Raw genomic sequence first — 27955 nt, 5'->3', positions numbered from 1 at the left:
TTTACATATTTAGATACTCATTTGGAATTTAAACAAGGTCAGTCAATTTCCCATCTGGTTTTTTCGTACAACTATGGTAACTGAAAAAGAGCTATTTTTAAGGGGTTTAGGGCTTCTAGGCAGTTTTGGAAGATGTGCTCCAAACTCTTCACCAGTCAAAATCACCAACCCATAAAAAATTGGTTTCTTTTAGTAAACTTATATACCTTTCCAAAACACTATGGGTTTCTGGGGTGTCACTTCTCCATGGCACTTAAAATGAGCAATCTCTGCTACCCCCACACACTAGCTACAAGCTTGTGCGTTATTCATCTCACTCATTCTCCTCCTTGTGGCCTGAATAAACACAAAAAAAATACTCTAAAAATATTTATAGAGCCTACCAAAGCCATCCACTAGATTTCAACTTGTGCCATTCGTGGATGCTCAGGTAAAATGCATTTTTACAATCAAAACCCCAAGTTTCAAGGGTTTGTGAGCAACTTTTACAAAAATAGTGATAACTTTTGATCCATAGCACTTTAGACCTTCATATTATACTTTTTGGAAAGATAACAAAAATTCCTAACTTCCTCTGCTATTATGAGTACCGTACCAAACCGTACAGGTCATACAAAACAAAAAACTAAGCAAAAACAGTCCAAACATGAGGAAAAGCATAGGAAACCCTTGGCAAATGAATTGAATGCAAACCAAAAGTTGATTAACCTATTATTGGAGATTATTAGAATTTTTTATAAACCATTTTAAGTTGGTACCAACCAACTTTTAATGCCATTTCCTTCATGGACAACTTTTGCCTAAAAATGCAAAAGTTGTCATGACCAAATTTTGACAACTTTTACCTATGAGTGCAAAAACACACTCCAAGGCTCTCAAGGCCTGAAAAATAAATCAAATGGAATCCCACAATGGATTTAAACCATTTTAAAATATTCTAGCAAGTTTCCAAGAATCCACCTAGTACAAACCAAAAATTGACATTTTGACAATATTTCAGGATAATGACAATTGTGGATCCTGAGCACAACAAAAGTGTGGACAACCAAACTATGGATTCAAAAAGAATAATAGGATTTATTAAACCTTATTAAAAAATAAAATAATTTGAAATCACACAAAAACTCTAAAATGCAAGAAAAGACACTTCTGAGCTAGGAGTATGGTGCAGAGCACCTAGCTCAAAGTTGTCTTTTCTTGCATTTTAGAGTTTTTGTGTGATTTCAATTTATTTTATGTTGTAATAAGGTGGAAGAAATCCTATGATTCTTTTTGAAGCCATAATTTGGTTGTCCACACTTTTGTTGTGCTCAGGATCCAAAATTGTCATTATCCTGAAATATTGTCGAAATGTCAATATTTGGTTTGTACCAGGTGGATGCCTGGAAACTTTCTAGAATGTTTGTAAATAGTTTAAATATATTGTGGGATGCCATTTGAGTTATTTTTCAGGCCTTGAGAGCCTTGGAGTGTGTTTTTGCACTCATGGGTAAAAGTTGTCAAAAATTGGTGATGACAAATTTTGCATTTTTAGGCAAAAGTTGTCCATGAAGAAAATGGCATTGGAAGTTGGTTGGAACCAACTTAAAATGGTGTATAAAACCTTCTAGTCATCTCCAATAATAGGTTAATCAACTTTTGGTTTGCATTCAATTCATTTGCCAAGGGTTTCTTATGCTTTTCCTCACGTTTGGACTATTTTTGCTTTGATTTTTTGTTTTTGTATGACCTGTACGGTTTGGTATGGTACTCATAATAGAAGAGGAAGTTAGGAATTTTTTTGATCTTTCCAAGAAGTATAATATGAAGGTCTGAAGTGCTTTGGATCAAAAGTTATCACTGTTTTTGTAATAGTTGCCCACAAACCCTTGAAACTTGGGGTTTTGATTGTAAAAATGAATTTTACCTGAGCATCCACGAATGGCACAAGTTGCAATCCAGTGGATGGCTTGGGTAGGCTCTATAAATAGTTTTAGAGTAGGTGTTTTGTGTTTTTTCAGGCCACAAGGAGGAGAATGAGTGAGATGAATAGCACACAAGCTTGTAGCTAGTGTGTGGGGGCTGCAAAGATTGCTCATTTTTAGTGCCATAGAGAAGTGACACCCCAAAAAACCATAGTGTTTTGGAAAGGTATATGAGTTTAATAAAATAGTCCAAGTTTTTTTGGGTTGGTGATTTTGACTGGTGAAGAGTTTGGAGCACATCTTCTAAAACTGCCTAGAAGCCCTAAACCCCTTAAAAATAACTCTTTTTCAGTTACCCTAGTTGTATGACAAACCCAGATGGGAAATAGAGTGATCTTATTAAATTCCAAATGGGTATCTAAATATGTAAAAATATCTAGGGGTTGTTAGGAATGTTTTGCGAAAAAGACCAAAAAACAGTCAAAGAAGGGCTAGTCAATTAGGCCTAATAGTAGCCGGTAGAAGTAAGTTGAAAGCCTAGGGCTCGGGAGGAAGGTGCAAACCTTGTTAATGCCTAAAATGACCTTGAAAATAGCTCCAAAACATAACCACAACCTTTAAACATGCTTTTAGAGTTAAGATCCTTGGTGGAGGTCTTTGGAGCCTAGTTGGAGCTTTGGGAACCTAGTAGGAGACCATCTCAAAATCAAGGATTTGGGTCAGAACCAACAAGAAAACTCAAGAGGCTATACCTAGGAGGAAAGCCAATAGAGTTTAGGCCTTGGAGGTCTAAGGAGTGTACCTTAACAAGTTACCTTGGAAGAGCTTTAGTAGAAGGGTGAGTTGAGGAGTTGGGGTGAGTAAGGGTGAATTGGAGAGCTAGGCACAAGACCTTTGCATCAGAGTGGTATCAAAGCCATTATTTGAAAGATTTGGTGTATGTCATATTGTGAAGAATCAGAAGCAAGTTCAATGCCGCTAAAGGCAATGACTCCAGAACCCATATGGCAGATGGTAGAAGAGATGATAGAAGGATTGAAGGATACAGAAGAAAGCAGAGGAACCAGAGAGGCAAAGAAGGAGAAGGGAAAGGTTAACATAGAATGGGGTGATGAGACTGATGAAGAAGTGGAAGATGGAGAGGAACCAACAGCATTAGCTATGCCTCAAGACCAGAAGTCATTCCTAGATGCAGTCAAATCCATTTTTAAGGACAATCTGGATGGATTACCCACATATCGAGGAAACCTCAATGGAGAAGAGTTGCTAGATTGGATAGAAGCTCTCAATAATCATTTTGATTATAAAGAGGTATCAGAAGAGAAAAGAGTTAATGTGGCCAAATCAAGAATGAGAGGATTAGCATTGGTTTGGTGGAATACGATGCAAGAAGAAAGGATACAAGAAGGCAAAAAGAAGATAATTTCATGGGAGCGTATGAAGATCAAACTTAAGGCACAATTCCTTCTAGGAGATTATGAAGTTCAAATTCATAAGAGACTGCAAAATCTGAAACAAAGGGAGCTAGATAGCAATGCTTACACGGAGGAATTCCATAAACTAAGCCTCAGAGATAAGAAGCATGAGAATGAGGTGGAGAAATTGGCTAGATACATGAATGGATTGAGACAAAATATACAAGATGAAATCAGTATCCTTACTCCTGATACCATTCATAAGTGTTTTCAGTTAGCATTAAAAGAAGAAGACAAAATCAAAAGTTTAGAGGTGGCAGATCCTTTAGAGGAAGAGGCACTTTTAGTAGAGGACTGCAAACATCAAGGAATGAAGAAAACTCAAGGCAAGAAGGTGGTGGAGACTCTTCAAGGGGGCCATTTAGAGGATCCTTCAAAGGAAGAAATAATTCTAGGGGCAAATTTGGAAGCTCAGGAAAAGGAAATTCAGTTTTCACTGGTACATTTACGATTGTAATCAAATTGGCCACACAATGGGAAGGTGTCCGGAGAAAGCAACCAGCTCTTCACAGTCATACATGGGTGAGAGAAGAACACAATTAGTGCAGGAAGAAGACAATCAAAGCATGTCTTCCCCTCTCAGCAAGGAAGGCCTAGTGACAGATGGTGAAAGCCTAATGCTAAGAAGATTTTTGTTGAAGATTCCTCAAGCTCAAGAGCCACCACAAAGGAAGAGTTTGTTTAGAACAACTTGTAAGTCTCAAGGAAATATTTTCAAAGTGATTGTAAACTTAGGTTCAACTAAGAATATAGTTTCAACTGAAATGGTGGATAAACTCAAGTTAAAGAGGTTGCCACATCTCACTCCCTACAAGGTGTCATGGCTCAACCGGGGCCAACATGTCTTAGTTGATGAGCAAGCATGGGGTAGACTATGAGATTGGTGAGTATACGGATAATATTTTATGTGATATATTGCCTATGGATGCTTGTCATTTTTTGTTGGGATGTCCATGGCAATTTGATGTAAAGGCTCAACATGATGGAGAGAAGAATAGCTATGTCATTATCAAGAATGGTAAGAGGTATCAAATGGATCCATTGCCTGTCCAAAAGAGGAAAAAAAAGTGGGATCAAGTGTGATGATGATGAGTGGGAAATAGTTTCTTAAGATGATGAGACAAGAAGGAGATAAAGGGTATGCTATTGTGCTCAAACCTAGTGAAGAAGGTAAGGCAGATCCAATGGAAGAAGTGCCACAAGAGGTGAAGGGTCTACTCAAACAATATGTAGAAGTAATAGGAGAAGATATACCCGATTCTTTGCCACCAATGAGGAATGTAAATCACCAAATAGATCTGATTCCATGGGCAAGTTTTCCTAACAAGGTTGCCTACCAAATGACACCTAGTCAAAATGAAGAAATTGCCAAATAAGTGCAGGAGCTCTTAGACAAAGGATTTATCAAAAAGAAATTGAGTCTATGTGATGTACCTATTGTCTTAGCACCTAAGAAAGGGGGAAAATGGAGAATGTGTATAGATTCCAAAGAAATCAATAAGATCACTATAAGGTACCGATTCCCTATGCCAAGGATAGAAGACCTATTGGAAAATCTTGGGGGTGCAAGCTACTTCACAAAGGTGGATTTAAAATTAGGTTATCATTAGATAAGAATCAAACCAGGGGATGAATGGAAGACAACCTTTAGGACCAATTTTGGCCTCTATGAGTGGTTGATCATGCCATTTGGCCTTACCAATGCACCTAGCACCTTTCAAAAGGCTCATGAATGAAGTCTTCGTTGAGTTCATAGGTAAATTTGTGATTGTATATCTTGATGACATTCTAATATTTAGCAAGTCCAAAGAAGAAAATCTCAAGGATGTGGAGATGGTCTTGAAGAAGTTGAAAAAGGCACAACTCAAAATCAACCTTGAAATGTGTGAGTTTCTCAAGACTGAACTTATATATCTTGGTTTTGTCATTTCACAAGGTTGTCTAAAAATGGATCTTAGTAAGGTTGAGGAAATCCTTATTTGGCCTACACCTAATAATATCAGTGATGTTAGGAGCTTTCATGGGTTAGCATCCTTTTATAGGAAGTTGGTAAGAACCTTTAGTCATGTGTGTGCACCTGTGCTCAATACTATCAAAGGGGGAGTTAAGTGTCAGTTTAGGTGGACAGAGGAGGCCCAAAAGGGATTTGAGTTGTTGAATAAGAAGATAGTTGAGTTTCCTACCCTTAGGTTACTTGATTTCAATTAGTTATTTATAGTTGAGTGTGATGCTAGTCAAAGAGCAATAGGGGTTGTTTTGAGTCAAGAGGGTCTTCCCATAGCCTTTTTCTCTGAAAAGTTGAATGAAGAAAAACACAAGTACTCTGTGTATGACTTGGAGTTGTATGCCATGGTGAAAACCTTGAAGAAGTGGCATAATTACTTTCTTCCCAAAGAGTTTGTGGTCTATACTGACAACCATGCCCTTAGTTTTCTCAATGGACAAGAGAAGTTGAATCAGAAGCACCTCAAGTGGGTAGAATACCTACAATCTTATACCTTCACTATCAAGCATAAGAAGGGCACCTCAAATAAATTTGATGATGCACTCAATAGGAGAGTCATGACCGTACAAGAGGTTAAATTGCAAAGTGTGGGGTTGGAGGAGTTGAGAGACCTCTACAAAGAAGACAAAGATTTTACTGATATATATGCTACATCTTTTGATTTTTCTAACACTTCTCATGTTTCCTACTCAGAGTATATGATACATGAAGGTTTTTTGTTTAAAGGACATCTCTTTTGTATACCCCAATGCTCTATGAGGCAAAAAATCATTCAAGAGAAACATCAAGTGGGTCTAGGAGGTCATTTTGGCAATGATAAAACAATGGAGCAGGTTAGTCGGTTCTACTATTGGCCCAAGTTGCAATCAGAAGTAAGGAGATTTGTTGAACAATGTGCCATATGTCAGAGAGAAAAAGGATCAGCAAGTAATGCAGGTTTATATAAGCCCTTAGTCATACCCCAACGGCCTTGGGAATGTTTGAGCATGGACTTTGTGTTGGGTTTACCAAGAACACCAAGAGGATTTGATAATGTTTATGTAGTGGTAGATAGGTTTAGCAAAATGGCTCACTCCATCCCTTGTAAGACTACCAATGATTCCACCTATATTATAGGTCTTTTCTTCAAAGAAATAGTAAGAATCTAGGGACTTCTAGTTAGCATTGTGAGTGATAGGGATGTTAAGTTTTTGAGTCACTTTTGGAGAACCTTATGGAAGAAGCTGGGTGCTAGACTCTCATTTTCATCTGCCTACCATCCACAATCAGATGGTCAGACTGAGGTGGTCAATAGATCCTTGGGTAATCTCCTAAGGTGTCTCACTAAGCAGCATGGTCAGACTTGGGACTTGGTGATTAGCCAAGCAGAATATGCATACAATGATTCAGTCAACCGGAGCACAGGTAAAAGTCCATTTGAAATTGTTTATGGAATGCATCCTAGAGGTGTCTTAGAACTTAGTGATATCAGTACAATGAACCAGAAGAGTGCTCAAGGAGAGAGTTTTGCTGAAGGTATTAAGGAAATTCATGACAAAGTACGACAGTCCTTGCAACACAAATCAGAAAACTATAAGGAACAAGTTTATCAATCAAGAAGGAACATGCAATTTAAGGTTGGAGACTTAGTTTTGGCTTATCTCTAAAAGGAAAGACTTCCAAAAGGACATCCAACCAAGTTGATGATGAAGAAGATTGGGCCACTCAAGATTGTGCATAAGTTTGGCCAAAATGCCTATGAGGTTGAACTACCTCCTTCTTTGGCCATATCTCCTATTTTAAATATTTGTGACTTGTATCACCATAAAGGAGAATCTCAGACCTCTCATATGGATACCATATTGCAATCTGAAGAGGATTGGGTGAAGGATTTACCAGTTAGTCAATCGGTTCAGTTGGAAAGCATCTTGGATACCAAGGTGATCAAGAAGACAAGAAAGGGCATCTACAAACATTATCTTGTGAAATGGGTAGGTCTAGTTGATTCAGAGGCTATGTGAATGTCATAAGCTGACATAATTCATCATGGAGTGCAACTAGCCAACCTGATAACTCAAGGGACTTGAGTTCCTTGCCCCAAGGGTGTATGGTGCAGAGCACCTAGCTCAAAGTTGTATTTTCTTGCATTTTAGAGTTTTTGTGTGATTTCAAGTTATTTTATGTTGTAATAAGGTGGAATAAATCCTATGATGATTTTTGAAGCCATAGTTTGTTTTTTCACACTTTTGTTGTGCTCAGGATCCAAAATTGTCATTATCCTGAAATATTGTCAAAATGTCAATTTTTGGTTTGTACCATGTGGATGCCTGGAAACTTGCTAGAATATTTGGAAATGGTTTAAATCCATTGTGGTATTCCATTTGAGTGATGTTTCAGGCCTTGAGAGCCTTGGAGTGTGTTTTTGCACTCATAGGTAAAAGTTGTCAAAAATTGGTCATGACAACTTTTGCATTTTTAGGCAAAATTTGTCCATGAAGGAAATGGCATTGGAAATTGGTTGGAACCAACTTAAAATGGTGTATAAAACCTTCTAAGAATCTCCAATAACAAGTTAATAAAGTTTTGGTTTGCATTCAATTCATTTGCAAAGGGTTTCCTATGCTTTTCCTCACGTTTGGACTATTTTTTCTTTGAATTTTTTTTTTGTATGGCCTGTACGGTCTAGTACGATATTAATAATAGAAGAGGAAGTTAGGAATTTTTTTTATCTTTCCAACAAGTATAATATGAAGGTCTAAAGTGCTTTGGGTCAAAAGTTATCATTGTTTTTGTAAAAGTTGCCCACAAGCCCTTGAAACTTGGGGTTTTGATTATAAAAATGCATTTTACCTGAGCATCCATGAATGGCACAAGTTTCAATCCAGTGGATGGATTGGGTAGGCTTTTTAAATATTTTTAGAGTAGGTTTTTTGTGTTTTTGGAGGCCACAAGGAAGAGAATGGGTGAGATGAATAACACACAAGCTTGTAGCTAGTGTATGGGGGCAACAAAGATTGCTCATTTTCAGTGCCATAGACGAGTGACACCCCATAAAACCATAGTGTTTTAGAAAGGGCTATGAGTTTAATAAAATAATCCAAGTTTTTTTGGGTTGGTGATTTTGACTAGTGAAGAGTTTGGAGCACATCTTCCAAAACTACCTAGAAGCCCTAAACCCCTTAAAAATAACTCTTTTTTAGTTACTCTAGTTGTACAACAAACCCAGATGGGAAACCAAGTGATCTTGTTTCACTTTCAAATGGGTATTTGAATATGTAAAAATATCTGGGGTTGTTAGGAAATTTCGGGGAAAAATACAAAAAAAAATCAAAGAAGGGCTAGTCAATTAGGCCTAATAGCAGCCGGTAGAAGCAAGTTGAAAGCCTAGGGCTTGGGAGGAAGGTGCAAACCTTGTCAATGCATAAAATGACCTTTAAATCACACAAAAACTCTAAAATGCAAGAAAAGACAACTTTGAGCTAGGTGCTCTGCACCAGTTGGTGATCGGGTTAATGTGTTCCACTGGCAGAACAACAAAGTATAGGCTTGAAGGTTGATCGATTGATTTATAATCGATAGGGTTAGAGAACTGGTAGGTAAGTGCCAATATTGTGTGTTGTGGTCGGTGAGAAATTCTAAACTGACACAAGTGACTGAGTTGAGGTACATGCCGACAATGATGACACGTAGGACATGTTAGACACAATGCACCATTGAGAGGGGGGTGAATCAATGGTTCTCAACTTTTTCCCTTCTTCTAACTTATGTGTGTATACTAGTTATGGTGTCTAACACAATGCAGACTTACTGGTTAGTGGGGAGAATAATCACGAATGCAATCACACACAAAGGGATATCACATAACACTAGCATGTATGAGGAAAACCCAAGATGGGAAAAACCTCGGTGAGCAATGTTGCTGGAGTCTACTACTCCAATCCAACCTCACAATGAAATCTTCTGATTACAATATTTAGGGCACTAGCCCAAGGAGCGCCAACCCCTTACTGATTTATGGGCTACAACCCAAAGGAGAACCAACCCTTGCTAGTTTATGGGCACAAACCCAAAGGAGCTACAACCCCTATACTGAGCTACAACTCAGTGATCACAATGCATTTTATTCAAATACAAAGGTAGTAATCTAGTTATAAGTGAATCTTGTAACCTCTCAATACAATCCTGCCTGTCGGTAAGTTACCTCCTCTGCCTTACCAATTCTTTGTTGAATCTTCAGCAACTCAGCCACTATCTTGTTGGATCTCCTCTATCACTCTTTGCTCTCCTCTTCTCACTGCTACTTCTTACTGGTCCCTCCTTTACTCAGCACAATGCCTCTTCTCTTCCAGTTTACCTCTATCTCATCCACAACTATCTATCACTTTCGATTCTCTACCATTCCTTCTTACTTGACTAGGTTCCTTTGGTTCTTTATTCAACTTGCATTCACTCTCTACTGCCTTCTTACAGGTAGCCTTGACCTTACCGGTTAAACCCTCTTATCGGTTCTCCTTCTAATATTCAAACACTTAAGATCTTTGCCAATCAGACTTAGACTGATTTCATTACTCACAAAGGTATACAAACACTCTGTCCAGCATAGTATTCTCATGCAGTATCATTCAACCAGCCTATTTCATTGATTTTGGCTCGCGTATATATAAACAAGTTTTCCCACCAAAAACCAATTCAAACTCCTGTCAGTTAGGGTTTCTTCCACTGATCAAATCTTCATTAGATCCGGTCCAATCTACCTTGGATTGATCCCCTGTATTGGAGGAATGCATCTGTACGTGTTTTCCATCATCCAATGCATATTTGCTAAAGATAGAAAATCTAACTTTGTTCTTCAGCTTAAAAAATAGTTGACACATTTATGATCCAACTGTTTCCTTCTCAAGATCAATCTATAGTCAGATATCAAGCATCGATCATGGTGCTAGTAGATCTCTGATCTTCCTCTGTTGTTCATCTTTCATCGAGCCACAAACTTTGCAACTCCCTTGTGATTGTCGCAGTCAACATTTAATGTCAACCAATCACAACTACCTCTCTGACACAAGACATCCCCGACCTCTACATGTTTTCCACCTCAGCTCCATGTGGCATCACCTTCTCATGCATCCAATCTCACCAACATAGAGTTAGTTCATGCTTGCACATCCGACAAACCCTTATTGGAATCAATCCTTACCAGTTTTCTTACATCAACCCAAACCTTGCCGACAGGCCTTCATGCGATCACCATCTTAATCTTGCTGGTGTAACACATCAACCGGGCATCAACCATGTTGGTCCTCGATAGTCATCAAGAGTAACTCCACATGTATGACTTCATTTGATGAAGGTTTTTCACTTCTTTCCATTCAGCTCACTCAGTTGTATACTAGTATCCTTGTTTACCGGTAACTACCTAGATGACTCAATTTCATCATCCTTCATTAGACCTGCACCGGTGGCAACACAACACACCTTCTTCATTTTGATAGCTCTATTTTGTGTGCAGTTGCAGACATAGCATCACTTTTCCAGTTCATCTCACAGTCGGTTTGCCAAAGTGGCAGAACCCTTCACTTCAAATCTTCCTTCACCATCATGGTAACACATCTTGTCTTTACATGCTTATCTGGTGTGTATCTCTAATCACACTCTCTGGAGGCTTAACTATTCTCAAACTCTAGAAGCATTCTCATCTTTCACTTGGTCATCTGGTCTGTTCATACACTCACCTACCTATCTTAGGGAATCATTCTATCGGTACAAGTCTGACTTTACCAAGGGGAGGATACATCTTCACCATGACATATGTCTCAGTGGTTTTCCATATGTCATCCTGCATACAGAGGAAACATACTCTATCAACCTATCACCTAGCCTATGATAGCTTCTTCATATGGTGGGAGTCCAGCTAGTTATCCTTACACTAGCAATCCAGTGGCCTGTACATACTTCACCTATGGTGTTGATGTGATCCAATTAGCATTCCACCTCTTCATAACAATATACCCATCATGTAGTCTCTTTATTCTAGTTGTGTGCAACACCATATCAATAACCCTTTTACTAAGTGGTCACTTTACTGCACCTCTAGCATACCGGTACATGCCAGTTCTTTGTTTTTCACGAAGATGGTCACCAGTTTGTCACCAATGACTTCACATCATTTCTTCTCCCATGTCGATCCATCTTCCATTTCGGTTGACATCAAACTCTAATGCCAATAGCTCTTGTTCACTTGTTGACATCAATGTCAACGATACTGGTAACATCCTATACCAGTTGACATCAATGACAACACAATGCCAACAGGTATAAGAAGACAATTTTCTGCTCCCTGGACACCTCAGTAGAATGGAGTTGTGGAAAGGAAGAACATAACTATCTTAGATGCTGCTAGAACAATGATGATGGAAGATAATCTACCTCATATCTACTGGCGAGAAGCAGTGAGCAAAGCGGTTTATACATTCAATAGAGTACATATCAAAAGGGAAACCAGTAAGACAACTTATGAATTATGGTTTGGCAATACACCCACAGTTAAGTATTTCAGAATTTTTGGTAGTAAATGTTATATCAAAAGAGATGATACTATTGGGAAATTTGATCCTAGATGTGATGAGGGAATAGTTATTAATTATTGTAATGAAAGAAAAGCATATAGATGTTATAACAAGAGATTGCAGATAATTGTGGAGAGTACTAATGTCAAAGTAGATGAGCTAAACAAAAGTCAAATAAGAGTTTATGAGAAGGAACTAGTAGTGTAAATGATTATATTTGAACCAGTAGCACCTTTACCGGAACAAAGAGTTGAACTAGTTATTCCGGCAACATCAGAGAATTCTACAATAACTGAAGAACAGGGAAGAGGAATAGAGAGTCGGAAGACTCCTAGGTATGTGAGATTGAATCAATTTGAAGATCAAATCATTGGGGATAAGAACAATGGAGTGATGACAAGAAGAATGGAAACTAATTAGGTATGTTTAATTTCACAAGTTGAACTGGTATCAGTAATTGAAGCATGTAAAGATGAACATTGGTTAAAAGCTATGGAAGAAGAATTAGATCAGATTGAGAAAAATAACACATGGACTTTGGTTCCCCGACCTAAAAATAAAAATGTTATTGGAACTAAATGGGGTTTTAGAAATAAATTGAATGGGGATGGTCAAGTTATAATGAATAAGGCTAGATTGGTTTGTAAAGGATATTCTCAGAAGGAAAGAATTGATTATGGGGAGACTTTTGCATCTGTATCTAGGATTGAAGTTGTAAGATTATTTCTTGCCTTTGTTGCTTATAAAAAACTACAAAGTTTATCAGATGGATGTTAAATGTGTATTTTTGAATGGGGATCATGATGAGGAAGTTTATATTGAGCAACCTGATGGTTTTTCACTATTAGATGATATAGATATGGTTTGCAGGTTAAGGAAAGTTTTATATGGATTGAAATAAGCACCTAGAGCTTGGTATGCAAGGTTGGATAAATATCTTTTAAAGCTTGGTTTTACTAAAGGCAGTGTTGATGGTAATTTATATTATAAAATCACTGATGATGATATACTGATTGTTGAAGTATTTGTTGATGACATTATTTTTGGAGGTGAATATAAATTATGCATAAAATTTTCTAAGAATATGGAGAAAGAATTTGAGATGTCTATGATTGGTGAGATGAAATTTTTCTTAGGTTTGAAGATTACTTAGACTGACAAAGGCATTTTCATCTGTCAAACTAAATATGCTAAGGAATTATTGAAGAAATTTGGCATGGGAGATTCTAAACTAGTAAGTACTTCTATGGTTACAAGTGAAAAACTGACAAGAAAAGATGTTTCTACACCGATAAATCCTACAAGATACAAATCTATGATTGGAGGTCTGCTTTATTTGACTGAAACTAGGCCTGACTTTATGAATGTTGTTCGTATTGTTTCAAGATTTTAGAGTGATCCTAGAGAAAATCATGAGATGGCAGTAAAAAGGACTTTTAGATACTTGCAAGGTACATCAGAATATGGCTTGTGGTACCTTAAGGATAATAACTTTACTTTATGTGTATATACAGATGTTGATTGGGTTGGAGATGTTGATGACCGACAAAGTACTTCCAATGGAGCTTTCTTTCTTGGAAAGAAGTTGGTTTCATGGATCAACAAGAAACAATCATGTACTTCTCTATCTACAGCTGAAGTTGAGTATGTTGCTGCTGCTACTAACTATACACATGTTTTATGGATGAATTAAATGTTGAAGGATATAAAGTTGGATTGTGATGCACTAGTAGTTATTCATTGTGATAACTCTGCTGCTATTGATATATCAAAGAATCCAATATTTCATTCTAAAACAAAGCACATATCTATCAAGTATAAATTTTTGAAGGAGAATGCGGAAGAAAATGAAGTTAGACTGGTTTATGTGAATACTAAAGAGTGATGCAGATATTTTCACTAAATCTTTATCCAAGGAATCATTTGAGTACCTGAGAAATAGATTGGGAGTTTTTGCCCCTCCGATAGAGACTTGATTGATGTGGTTTGGCATCAGTCCAGCATGCACTATCTGAGATACTATTCATTCTGGCACTTATGTGGGATGCTACTGCTCAGGGGGAGTAATCAAATTTGGAATTTAGAGGCTTATGTTTTTGCTTTGATATTTCTATCAAATTTCTAGCATTGATGTCAAAGGGGGAGAGGTATGAAAAGTAAAAGGGAGAGTTATTCAGAGCTATATGTGGGTGAATGTTTCTTGTCTTCTATAGGGGGAGACTTGTTTGGCATTTCTTGGTACTTAGATGTTTTTCACATCTAGTGTTGGCATCAATGCAAAAGGGGGAGATTGTTGGCCATTTGGTGGAATTGATTATGTGTTGCATTGATGTTTTGTCATTGATGTCAACACTATCTATTTGGATTCTTTATCGACACCCTTCTCATCCTAGTAGGTTTAGAGGTTTTTGGTTAACTTGGATTCGGTATGATCCGACAAGCTTTGGTATAGTCTGGTGATGGAATTGGCTTGTTCATGATACTTATACTCATATTTGGTCAGTTTGTTTTGGTATGGTGATTGGATGCTATCCTACTTGCTTAGAAGATTGGTTTTTGGTTCCAACGAAGGTTTCACCGATAGAGCTTTTGATGGAGATCTTTGATGAATTGCATAAGTGGTGTTGGTGCAACTTCTAATGGAGTTTCAGGATGCTGTTGGTGATCATGTTTGAGACTTGGTGGATGGAGATCATTGCTGAAGTGTGTGGACCTATACTTGGTCTTGGTTGATCTAGGTTATGGATCGACTTTAATGTAACATGTGGATAAGACCTATTGATGTATTTCTAGGATGTCTTATGTGTTGATATTACTTGTTTGGTCTAAGGCCGATTTGGTTTGTAATTATGTAATCGGTTTATTGTCTGGTGGCCGACTTGATTGTTTATGATTGAGGGTTTATGAAAATAGATGTAAGATCTCATTGCAGATCATCATGGTTAATATAAGAGGTCATGGTCAAGGAATGTAATGTACGAATAATGTAATATCATTCAGGCAAAGGATTTGGTCGATCATTGGAGATCGAATTGGGTTTATGGAAGAGGATTTAGTCCTCTGGTATTGAGCTTAACCAAAATTGTACTAGAGCATAGGAGATACTATCTTTTGCAGTTCAACACTTCTCCGGATTGTAGTTTGGATTTCTATGTAGTCAGTGAGACTCCTTTTGTGATGAGCAATGTGCTCTAGGCTATTGGCCTTCCTACAAGTGCAGGCCCCTTCATTGTAATTTACATACTTACTGTAGAAGTATTATCTGACTGTTGGTAGGCTTCCCACCATGGTTTTTCCCTTTACCAGGTTTTCCACGTACAAATATTGGTGTTATGTGGATAGCTTTTATTCTGTGATTATATTTTATGCTTAATTAATTAACTTCTATTTTGGTATTATTATTTTGGGTTCTAGTATTAAAGTTTTAATTGCTGAATGTTCTTGTAATCTGTGACAACTGATTCGCCCCCCCTCTCTATTGTGTTCCGATTATCTGAATTGTCTAACATTTTGAACCTTTACCTCCTTTCATTTATGTGGTTCACGAGTTCTTAAGTTTGCTGACCTTTTGACTAGTATTTATGATGTCTTAGCATTGATACTATATGTTGGTCTTGTATTTCTAAGTCGGAAAGTTAGTAGTTTCCCAAACCCTAGCATCCCTTGTCAGTAATGGTTTGAAAGTTTAAAACTTCACCAAATTCCTAACTTAAAAGGTTTTTCATCCCCCAAGGAATGTTCATTCCAAAGTACTTATAAGTATGAGGCATTAATGGTTGGTTAGGTGGTGAAAGTAATGCAAGTATGTTTGTATGGTTTCTGAAAGAGAATGAAGGTGTCCCCACTGCCAAAATTAAATGAATTTAATGCTGCTTAAAAAAGGTGATACCATTTCAAAAAATTCATTTCACCTCAAGAGCTAGCGTGACAAAGCTTCTAGTTTTTGTGGTGGAAGAAAATTGTAGATGCTCACGAATAGGTCAGATTAAAAGATTTCTTTTGTTTTCCTTTTTTTCTTGAATTAAAGGTGAAACCTTCTCATAAATTTGGCCACTATGGTAAATTGAGAGTCCCCTCATGATTTTACCTAGTGAGACTCTAGCATATGATCACCCCTTGCCCACCAGTGTTGTAGATAATTTCACAAATTTCTTTTTATATCACTAAATCTAAACCCTTTTTTCCTTGATGCCTTCCAATATAGAAAATGGATTAGATGGTATATCAAACATAGAGCTAGGTGACGTAAATCTACATGGAATTTTAAGAAGAATGAGACAAGAGTCAGGTTCTCCTATTGCTAAGAAAGTTGTTGAAAGTGGTCTCCTCGAAGCTGACAGTTTCCCACATGCCATCCCTTGTCCTGAGTTAATCATTTCTTTTGTTAATCACTATTATTTTGAATCCCACAAAAGTCAAACTTTCAATGGTTTGGTGCTTGCCAGAATTGATTATAAAATTGCTTCTCAAGTGCTTAGGCTTCTCAAAAGGGAGAAATTTGTGAATGTATCTATGGCATCAAGGTTGGATTATTTTTCAGATAAAAATAAATGGTACCTGAGTTGAATTGCTACTAGTTGGTTTAACATTAAGAAGAAGGGTAAATCAAAACTCCATTGCTAAAAAGGGATCATTTTCAGAGTGAAGTATCCAATGTCGTTACCCTTTTACACTAGGTTGTGGGAAGTGCTAAAGTAGAGGGTTTTCCATTCTAGATGTGCTAATTTATGATTCTTATCTACGATGATAATTCATACATTGATTGGGTGGGACTTATAAGCCAAAATTTACATGAGTAGTTGGTTGGTTATCAATGAGGGGCATATTTTCATATGTGTTAATTGTTGGCATATATCCTTGCTAGGAGAGAAGTGTCCTGGCCAGGTTTTCAAACCCTAAGCCCTCTGATAGTAGATGCACCCATATATGATTATTTCTTGTAGTTGTAAAGGAAACCGGGGTTGAAGGATTGTCTCTGTGTCAATGATGCTTTCTTGTGGATAATGATTAAAAGAATTGAAGGTTTTCGGAAAAGGAGATTATCCTTAGAAGTTGTAGATATAATAACCCAATATGGAAGCTATTCTATTCCATTTGATGATTTATCATATCTAAGGATTAGAGGTTATGAAGATACCCCGTACGGACTACCCAAGGATGTCTCAAATTATTTTGTGCTATTGGAAGTTTGTTGCCAAATGGAAAAAAGAATGTAAAATATATAGAATGCTTAAAGAAAAAAGGGTATTCTTTTCTCATTTCCTTGTTTGGTTATTCTTGCAAGATCAATGAGGTTGTGAAGGCTACAAGTAAGATTTTATCCAAGTTGAATTTTCAGTTCTTCTCACATAAACCTTATTATGACAGAAAAAGCTACGTTCAGGCCCAATTTCATGGAGCATGAACATATCTACATCAACCATGATTAGAGGATTACTGGGAAGATTGGCCAAATATTAGAGAAGTGTAGAAGCGAGATTACATGAGGTTGAACCTAGATCAAATCAAGGTCTTTGAGCTACCTCTACTTATCCTCGAGGGTTTGGATGATGACACTTATGAGATGATTTATGAGATTTACAAAAATGTTTCTCTAGTACCCCTACTTCAATCATATTGGTTAGATAAGAAAAACAAAGACATTGAGAATAAAACCTTGCATGTCATGGAGAGGACAAAAGGGCCACCAAATCAAGAACATAGTAAATCTAAGAATCCTGCCACCTCTAAAAATCCAACCATCTCAACTCCTATGCCTAAGAGGAGTAATTCTTAATCTGAAGGAGATGGAGAACAACTAGAGGATAATGTGAAGGTAAAATCTATGTGTGAAGAGGATGCACTAACCTCTTCTAAGGGAAAGGTGAACAAAGAAGATTTTGTTCCTGCTACCCCTACCTCTGACAACCTGTTAACTATTGCGGGTGATGCCCAAGAAAATATTTCTCTTATCTTCAACCAAATTAGTGGAGATAACATTGCCAATAGTTTTTTTGATACTTTTGATTTCTTGTTACTTGGTGATTATACCCTTACTGATTCTATACCTCCACCACCAATGAATGTAATAACCACTATTCCTAGTTCATCTACTCTCACCTCATCTCCATAGATGAAGAAAGTCATGGAAAATAAAAAGAGATATACATTTATTCTAGATACAGAAATAGAAATAGTGGATAAATTATTGCAAGGAAGTCCCACACCTAAACTGGCTATAAGAACGTCTAAAATGATTGCCAATCCTATTTTAGGGCACAAACTTTTGGAGATTGCAGACCCCATCTATGACAAAAATGAACACGAAGTCACAGATTGGTCTTCAACTTGAGTAGAGTAGATATGGGTCTAGGTATAGTCAAAAGACACATTTATTACACTAAATTCTCTATAAGAGTTCTATCAAAAAGGGTCAAGCTTGAAGTACAAAATAATCTAGTGCTACAAAAATAGGTGATTACTTTGACTTCCTTCATCCAATCCATACAAAAAAAATGATCAATCTATGGGTCAAATTTAAAATGTTCCTATTGAGGGATTGGACCCCAATAAGTTGAAGTTAATTAAAATAAATATCTATCACTATACTCATAGATAATTGGGCAAGAAAAGATATATTGGATGGAATAGTAAACATAGAAGAATATATGAGAGCTTATGCTCTAGTATCAGAGAAAACAAAGGCTTGCAATATTGAGTTACAAAATGTGAAAAGAGAGAAGAACAATTTGTCCATGATCCTTCAGGAGTTGCAAGAAGTTTTGAAGTTGCCCCTCACGCTTTTTATCAATGAAGGGATATTCAACAATTAAGACAAGAATGAACCAGATTCATGGGTAAATATGCTCGAGTGGAAAACTGTTGGCATGATGTTGTCATTGATGTAAACTAGGTCAAGGTGCAGGTTGCAGAAGAGATGAGTTGCAGATTTAGGTGCATGAGTGCAAGATGAATTTCAGCGGGCTAAAGAAAATTGGACAAAGATGACACAGGTCATAGAGTGGTAATGACATTGGGAAAATTGTGAAGACTCAGAAAAAGTGCAGTTGCAGAGATGTATAAGACACTGCTAGTAGCACACAGTTACAAGTATAGAATAATACATTGTGTTAGTCACATGTGTTATAGGTGTGGCATAACATCCCACATTTATCGCTATGGTATATGCTCATTTGCAAAGGGAGATTCCATTGCTGACTGATCTAATGGTGAGTGTTCATTTGTGGGGATAATCTTTGTCAAATAAAAGGTCATGGTGCAATGATAGTCATTGATCATAAACCTCTGAATATCCGTGAGGGTGTATCCCACTTCAACTCCATCAACATCTGATCCAATGGTCGGCATGCATCCATGGGCTGATTATGTGTCAGAGAGGAGGAGGTCACAATGCAATGATGATTGTTGATTTGAATAGAGGAACCCACTTTGATCGAGTTAGAAAATGGTTGTGTGGAAGCAAGAAGACTCCATATCAGCCATGTTGGACGGTAGCAAATTTAACGATCAACATTCATCCATGGGAAGAATATGTGTCAGAGTCCAGGAGGCCATGATGTGATGGTAGCCATTGATTTGGTTTGTGGACCCCATGTCACCGACAATAGTGTGGAAATGATTGGACCCACCTCAGCCACGTCACCTGTCATGCATGGTAAACTAGGTAATGATAGACCCCACATTGGCAAAGCTGGAAACAGTTGATTGGTAAGGATTCCTTGCGTGGGTAGACCCCACCTCGTCTAGGTTGGCAATAGTTATACAGTGAGGAAGAAGGACTCTGCAACTCCACAGGCTAATTCATCATGATTTCAAAGACATTTGTGGACTTATGAAGAAAGGAGGAGACGTGGCCACAACCCTGCATAATTGGACCCCACCTCAGCCACATCACCTGCATTAGTGTGGTAAGGTGACTTCCTCAACTCCGCGATCAACTGTGAGAGGACCACCAAGTCACTTACGGATCTATGGATAGAAGATAAATGACCTTCGTAACTCCATAGTCAATGGTCAATGGAGTGCTATGTCACTTGTGGACCTACAGGTGGATGGTATGCAGAGCACATAGCACACAAAGACTATGCACATTAAACCCCATTTTACTCAATGACATAAATAGGTACGAAAAGCATGCATATCACACCGTGTTAGTCAAGCTATTAGAAAGGTAAGAAAAGCATGCATAACATGAACTGTTAGTCACAAGTTTGATGATACCGACTAGAAGTAGCTTATGTGGACGTTGACCAAGGGTGACCCAATGTGATGAAAGAGAAGGTGTTGATGTGGTAAGTGTAGGAAAAATAAATGATGAAACCATTGCTAATAGAGAATAACTATGTGGATACACTCAGAATGTAGTTACCTGACTAACCCAATTAGGTTGTAGAGATGAAGAAGAGAGGTGATCGCATTCGATGTAGAACTGCTAGAATATTAGTTGAGTGGCTCGAGGAGATCAGGAAGACGTCTATCGAAAAGATATCAAAATGGATTGTAGGCTGATTTCAATCAAATCAAGGTAGGTCGAGAATGAATCAATTTGGATTTAAAGGAGGACCAATTATAGTTCATGGTAAAGATTGAGAAAGCATATCAGATCCAAGATTACTAAATGTAGTAACCTAATATCAGAGATATAATTTGATTATAGATGGACACTAGGAGGATATATTTATTATTGATGGCTATCTGTCCAAAAGGGATGTATAGAGAATCCAAACCACCTGAAAAAATGATTTCTCAGAGGCCGAGAAGATCAATTTTTAAATTCAATCTTTTGGAGGGAAAACCCTAGGTGTACAAGATGACCATCAAATGAAGTGAGTTAAGGTGAGATTTTTTGTATTCTGTGAATAGTTGAGAGTTGTAGGTGTGAAGGAGAAGCTCTGTTATGCTTATGAGTAGATAACCTCTTATTATTTATCTTACAGTCTCCTTTGAGGTTATCCTGCTTTGGCATTGTGTTATGCTTATGAGTTGAAACTGCTTATGAGGAGACACTAGAGAGTAGATGATAGATATTATGAGTAGAGTAGAGTCTAGACAATTTCATGTGTATAAATCATTTTGAGTTACAAAACCTCATTTGTAACAAGGTGCTTAATTGTTATAAAACTTTTATACGTTGTATGCCATCTAAGTGGGTGCTCAAATTAGGGGTAGGTTCTCCTTTGAGTTGATTCTCATAAATATTAGGGGTGGTGCCCATAATGATAGGGGTTGGTGCTCCTTTGGGTTGGTGCCCATTAATGTGTAATCAGATTTTTACTTGTGAGGCTGGATTAGAGCAGTAGACTCTAGTAGCTTTTCTCATCGAGGTTTTTCCCCATCGTAAGTTTTCCTCGTATACACTATGTTATGTGTATTTGATGTGGGTGTGTGATGATAATTTCATTTTTTATATTCTTTCTTTCTGACTTTAGTGCTTTCATAGTTTAATATCAAGTTTTAAAACTCCATTGATCCAGCACCCCTCTCAGTGGTCTTTTTGTGTTCCTTCAAAAACCTCCCTAATTGATGAATTGGATACTGAAATAAGGTCAACCTATAGTGTCTTAAATTATGCCGGTGCATTTATGACACTTATGCATGACGCTTGGTGCATTTATGAAAAGGTTCATGATCAAAATTTTACCATTTTTACATCATGGCCTCTAAAGATAAAGTGTTGTCAATCTCCCTAAAGATTTAATTAGAATTGTATTTGGATGGATGGCAACATAGGGTGCAAATGTCTATGTGGTGCACAAATATACCAATAATTCTTGAATCTAGAAGGCATATTTGGTGTCATCCTTTTGATGATGCATGTCCCTCAGCTTGGGTGCATCTGAACGACCACTTGCACTTGTTTTTAGTCTTAACAATATATCCTTTTTCTCATGTCTTTTCTTCTAGGCTTCTTGGTCTCTCTTTGGGCTCTTAGAAATTTTGTGGACTCTTTGGTGTTGCTTTCATCATCTTGAACTCTCTATTGCACTCTTGGAACTCTCACAACAACAAGTTTGTCTTAATATTTGTCACACTTTTATCTCAAGAGAGGGGTTTGGCTAAAATACTTTGTCTTCTCTCTTATCTGGTACATGCTTAAATTTACATTATCATATCTAACAAATCTTTAAATGCATCTATTATCTAGCTACATTTAGATCATTTATCTTTATATCTCATGCAATAGGGGTTTTCCTCCATTAAGTGGTTTTTGTTTCTATTGCTCTATCATTTTATCATTGCATCTCATGTAAGGGGTTTTCCTCCATTAAGAAAGGTTTTTTTCTATTACATTTATCTTTTTAATCTATTATATAAATTTGTTTGTTCGTGGTGAAGGAAACACCAAAGTGGGGGTTTGACTGAGGCAAACCCCTATACAATTCCAACATTTTCCCTCATCTCAGTGTGTATAGGTGATGAACAAGTTTTGTGCTACTCAGAATAGATTCTGGAGCATTTCTATAGGTTTTTATTCTTTATCCATATAGATGACAACGTGGTGTATAGACATCTTCGCAATGCACTAACATCTTGAACCTAAGACCGAGTCATCCCTACGGTATAACTTACTTTATGTTTATATGTTTCTTTTGTAGTTAAGATTTCCTTACTCTATTATATGTTTCTAGTATTCAATAGTTTTGATATATTAGTTTAGTTATTATTTAATTTATGTTATATTCCATCCCCTGGCTTACCTGAGTACTAGTAAATTGAGGTAGTGCGAGGGTAATTTTTTTCCTTAAGATTTGTCATCTTGAGGGTAGCAAATCCCTTCCTCTACATTTTGGTGAACCTGACATGATTGCCTTATGTCAGATCTTTTTCTCTTATAGTTTGAAGCATTTGATATGGAATTATCTAAGGATGACTTTAGTATAGAGACGTTAAAGATGGTCCATGCCCAACCTTATCTTCCTCCAAGGATGAAGATTTTGTGAATGCCATTTTTTTCTTTGTGGATCCATGAAGGCCTAGGAGACCATGCATATACATGACTGTGGCTAATCCTTTCCCTAAGAAATTTAAATCCATTGGTGAGAAACTATTTAAAGGAGATGCTCCTAATTTGTATAGTATGTTTATGCAGTGTAAGCAATCTCCCTACAATGTTGTTTCTCATACATATAATAGAAGGAAGAATAAACAACAACCCAATCAGTCAAGTCCACCTTTTCCATCATCTCAACCAAGTCTTCCTCAAGCACCTCAACCCATAGCTAAGCACCATAGTGATTATGATCTTATTAAGCAACTTAAAGTTACTCTTGCTAAGATCTCACTATGTGATTGGCTTCAGACTACTCTGGTGTATCAAGGAATGTTGCAGGTGTCTTTATAAACTATATTTTTACCCTCTTATATGAGACTGACAGATGTGAATGTGTTGATGGTCCATATTTGCGTGGATTCACCAAATATTATGTTCTATCCTCATGAACTTCCACAACTTGAAGAAAGGAATTTGGCTAATGCTTTGATGATAATTGTTCTTATTAATGGTGTTGGCATTAGATGAACTTTTGTTGACATGAGGTCAACACTCAATGTTTGTAGCTTAGATTTATTACCAAAGATTAAAGTGGATCCAAATTTACTTTTAGCATCTTCTTTATTCATTTATGGCATTGATAATATTGGAAAGACCATTGTGGGCACTATTTTTCTACACTTGAAGGTTGGCCCTGTTACTATCCCAACCTTGGTACGTGTGTGCCAGAGCCTTTATATTACAACCTTCTTTTGGGTAGACCTTGTATCCATGCTTTGGGAGTTGTTTCTTCTACCCTTCATGGGTCAATAAATTTTACAAGAAAGGTTGACCCTCATTCCATGTGTCTATGTCAAATGGCAGTAGTAGGTTAGACTTTAGTTATGCCTTCATTCCCAAATTATAATTAAACATTATCTTCTCCAGTGATAACTTCTTCTTTTGTGACATCTCCTAAGAAAGAGCTCCAAAAGAGTGATGAAGAGTTAAGGAAGAAGTCACTTGAGGAGTAGGATCCTCCAAAAGAGGATCTTCCCAAGACAAACCTCCCAAAAGCACAAAGCCCTAAATCTACCTTGATTAATTCCCTCTCTACCAAACCATCTTCTCTACCTAAAGTGAATGCATGCTTGGGTGACTATTGGGGTTCCATAGAATTCATGGATTCCCATGTTGGTGAATATAAGGTTGATCCCATCCATCTAAAATTTCACTTGCCTTGGCCTTGAAGGATTTTTATGCATCTATAAAACCAAGTGATACTTATCATGTTGATTTTTTGTTCTACACCAAACCGCTGACCTCTAGAGAGCTTCATGGCATCTATGGTCTAGGGTATAATATTGTCTCAAAACTCAGTTATGATGGTCGAGGTTGTGGATCTAATGGAAAAGGTATTTAGATTCTATTAGAACCTGAACCCCACCATCATAACATTGAGCTTGGATATCAACCTACATCTTGTATGGCAAAACCATTATTGAATATTAATATAATTTTTGTAGAAGTTATCCCTCTTAAGTTTGTACATCGTGAACATCTCGATATTTTTGCATCACCTAATGAAATTCCTTTGGACCTCTTCTCTTTCATGGAAGCTTTGAAGGAATTGTTGGGTGTGTATTCAAAATTACCTTCTTATCATTATAAGTGGAAATTCCCATATTGTTTGAATGGTCAAGCATACTTTGGGGAGTCTATTCTAAGTGTTGATGTGAAAAACATCCTTTATCTCATGATGAAGAAAGTCTACATTTGTCTCATCCTGAAGACCTTAGTATGCTCCTTAAAGGAGAAACTATTGATGTTATCATGGATACTAAGGATTATTCCAAGGTTATTAAAATCATTTTTTTTTCTCTTGAGGAATTTAAAGTACATTTGGATCTCCTGCATCAATATTTTGATTCTTTTTTTGGCCATATGAGGATATGTTAGCAATTGATGAATCTGTTGTTATTCACAATATTGTGTCCTCTCGATGCCAAGCCTATAAAATAAAAGATTTGAAAGATGAATCCAAAGGTAGCTTTGTTAGTCAAGATAGAGATAGAGAAGCTTCTAAAGGATGGGTTTATCCATCCTATTGACTATTATCCTTGGATCTTGAATATTGTTCTGGTAGGCAAGCCTAATGGATGAATCCAAATATGCATTGATTTTTGGGATTTAAATAAGGCTTCTCTTAAAGATGAATTTCCACTCCCAAATATTGATATGATTATTGTTTAGACTATTGGACATGCCTTATTGTCCTTCATGAATGGTTTTTTAGGTTATAATCAAATCCGTATAAACCCCAAAGATAAATGCAAGAAAAAATTTACGACCCCTTGGGGTACCTTTTGCTATGTGGTCATGCCAGTGGGTTGAAGAATGCAAGAACAACCCATCAACGTGTGATGACCCTTATCTTTCATGATTTCATTCATAAGATTTTAGAAGACTATGTTGATGATATTCTATCAAAAGTAGTGACTCTCTAGAATCACACTAAAAATCTTTGGCAAATCTTTGAGAGGATTCACTTATATAAGATGAGACTTAAAACCCCCTTAAATGTGTTTTTGGTTTGGACACTAGAAAAATTCTAGGCTTTATTGTTTCTCATCAAGGAATTCAAATACATATAGACAAGATCGATGTGATCGTTAACATGGCTCCACCCAAGAATATCTTTCAACTCTATAGTTTGCAAGGGAAGATCTAGGCAATCCATAGATTTTTTTTCTTAGTTGGTCAATTATACGCTTCCATTTTCGCATTTGTTGAAGAAAGGTGTGCAATTTGAATGGGGTCAAGATTGTTAAGAAGCCTTTGATTCTATTAAAGATTATATGGACAATCCACGTATCTTGATGTTGACTCTTTGAATAGACCCTTTTGACTATATATATGTACTTCATCTAATGCTCTAGCTTCTTTACTAGCCTAATATGACAATGATGGTAGAGAAAGAGCAATGTATTACATTAACTGTGTTCTTGTAGATTACAAAACTTGATATTCTGTAATGGAAAGAAAATGCTTAGATTTAGTTTTTGAAACACAAAAGTTAAGAAATTATCTCCTTCATCCAGAAACTTGAGTTATTATTAAGAATGATCTTCTTAACCAACTTTTCTCCAAGGTTGATCTTGCTAGAAGATTAGCTAAATCGGTAATATTACTTTTTGAATATGACCTAAAATTTGTGAGTAAAAAATTAATTAAAGGATAGACTATTGTTGACCAACTGGCTAAATCCCTTCTTCTAAATCATTTCCTACTTTAAACCTTTTCCCAGATGAAGGCTTGTTAGTAATTACTCATGAGACAATATGGGATATGTACTTTGATAAATCAAGATGTCAAACTAGTTCAGGAGAAGGTGTGGTATTGATCTCAACTGAAGGAATACTGGTACCTCTCTTCGTTTGATTAGATTTTTATTGTACCAATAATATCACTGAATACGAAGCCCTTATTGTTAGCTTGCATGCCACATCCATGGTTGAAGTAAAGAATAGTCACATTCATGGAGACTCTAAGCTTATTATGAACCAAACCATTGTTGGATATTAGAGTTGTTGGAATGTGTTGTTGTCATTGATGTCAACATGTTCTTGTATTGCAGAGAATTGGTTTGTTGCAGAGAGTTGGTTTGGGTGATCAATTATAGATGTGCTGATGTAGATTAATGGTTTTTGAGATACCTATCTCTAGTTGATTCAGTATGAGTTTTAGTGTTTTGAAAGGTGATTTGATCGAGTTATGTGATCCAGTGTGATGGTTGGTTTTTTTGTTGGTTTTGCATTGCAGAGTTGTGATTTCTGGATTGTATTGCTTCAAAATTAATTCCTTATGTTGTGTAGATTTTGGAGAGTGTTTGGGACGTTCATGTATGTCCTCTGTTTGGATGGTTCATGATTTGGAACTTCACAAGTGTATATTTTAGTTTGTCAATTGGTGTTCTTGAACTCCAGTGATGGAATAATGATGATTCTTTTTATCTAGCTTGTTGCAATTATTGTGGTGGAATTCACATTGCTTGTTGATGTTATTTGATCATGTTCAATGTGTTTTGGTGGTTTGCATTAATCGTGGTGCATATTATTGAATATTTTATTGGCTCGGTGGTATTCTTCGTGTTATGCAACATATTTAGTGTGTTGTGAATGATCTTGGTGAATTATTCATTGGTGTTGCATGTTCAAGGATTTGATTTGGGTACATTCTATGTCCTTGCCAACATTATATTGGTCTAGTTATGGATTTATGTATCGTGTGGTGTAATTTTGTAATTAGGTCTTATGAGTTGAGCCAACCTTAAGGTTAAGGTTGATGATTTGTATAAATAAATTTTGTAGTCATGTAAGATGTGTGTGTGAACAAGAAAAATTATCTTTCGGTAGTGGAGAAGAGAAGAGAAGTGTTGTTGTACAAATAGTGTGCTTAACCAGAATTGTGATTAGGCATTTGGAGATGCTATTCTTTCGGCTATGCAATCCGGATTGTTGTCTAATCTTTGTAAGGCAGTGAGCCTTCCCAGGGTTGTTTCCCTTTGTTGTTTTGAGCAGTGAGCTCTAGGCAGTGTGTCTGAATGCATGGGCATTCCCCATTGTAATATTTACACATACTACTACAGAGCATCATCATATTGTGGGTAGGTTCCCACTGTGGTTTTTCCCTTAACCGGGTTTTCCACGTCAAAAATCCATGTGCTATGTGTGTTGTTGATGTGGTGTTTATCTTTGCTATTTCCATTCTTGATTATATCTAAAGTTGAGATTAATTTGGTTGAATTTGGTGAGAACTGATTCACCCCCCCTCTCAATTTTCTTGCATTATTGCTGCCAATAATTGGTATCAATGCTAGATCCTTTGGAAGGAGCTTGATCTCTTAGGGAGATCTAGGCTGGTAGCTGTTGTTTTCAAGAAGGAGAGTCTGAGATTTAATGGAACTAATTACTCTATATGGAAGAACCGGATGGAAGTTCAATTGAATTGTCTTAGAGAAAATTATTGGAAGATTACAAACAATGCATACATTGTTCCTC

This window comes from Cryptomeria japonica, chromosome 2, assembly GCF_030272615.1.
Source record: "Cryptomeria japonica chromosome 2, Sugi_1.0, whole genome shotgun sequence".
NCBI classification, from domain to species: Eukaryota; Viridiplantae; Streptophyta; class Pinopsida; order Cupressales; family Cupressaceae; genus Cryptomeria; species Cryptomeria japonica.
This window is presented reverse-complemented; position numbering follows the sequence as displayed.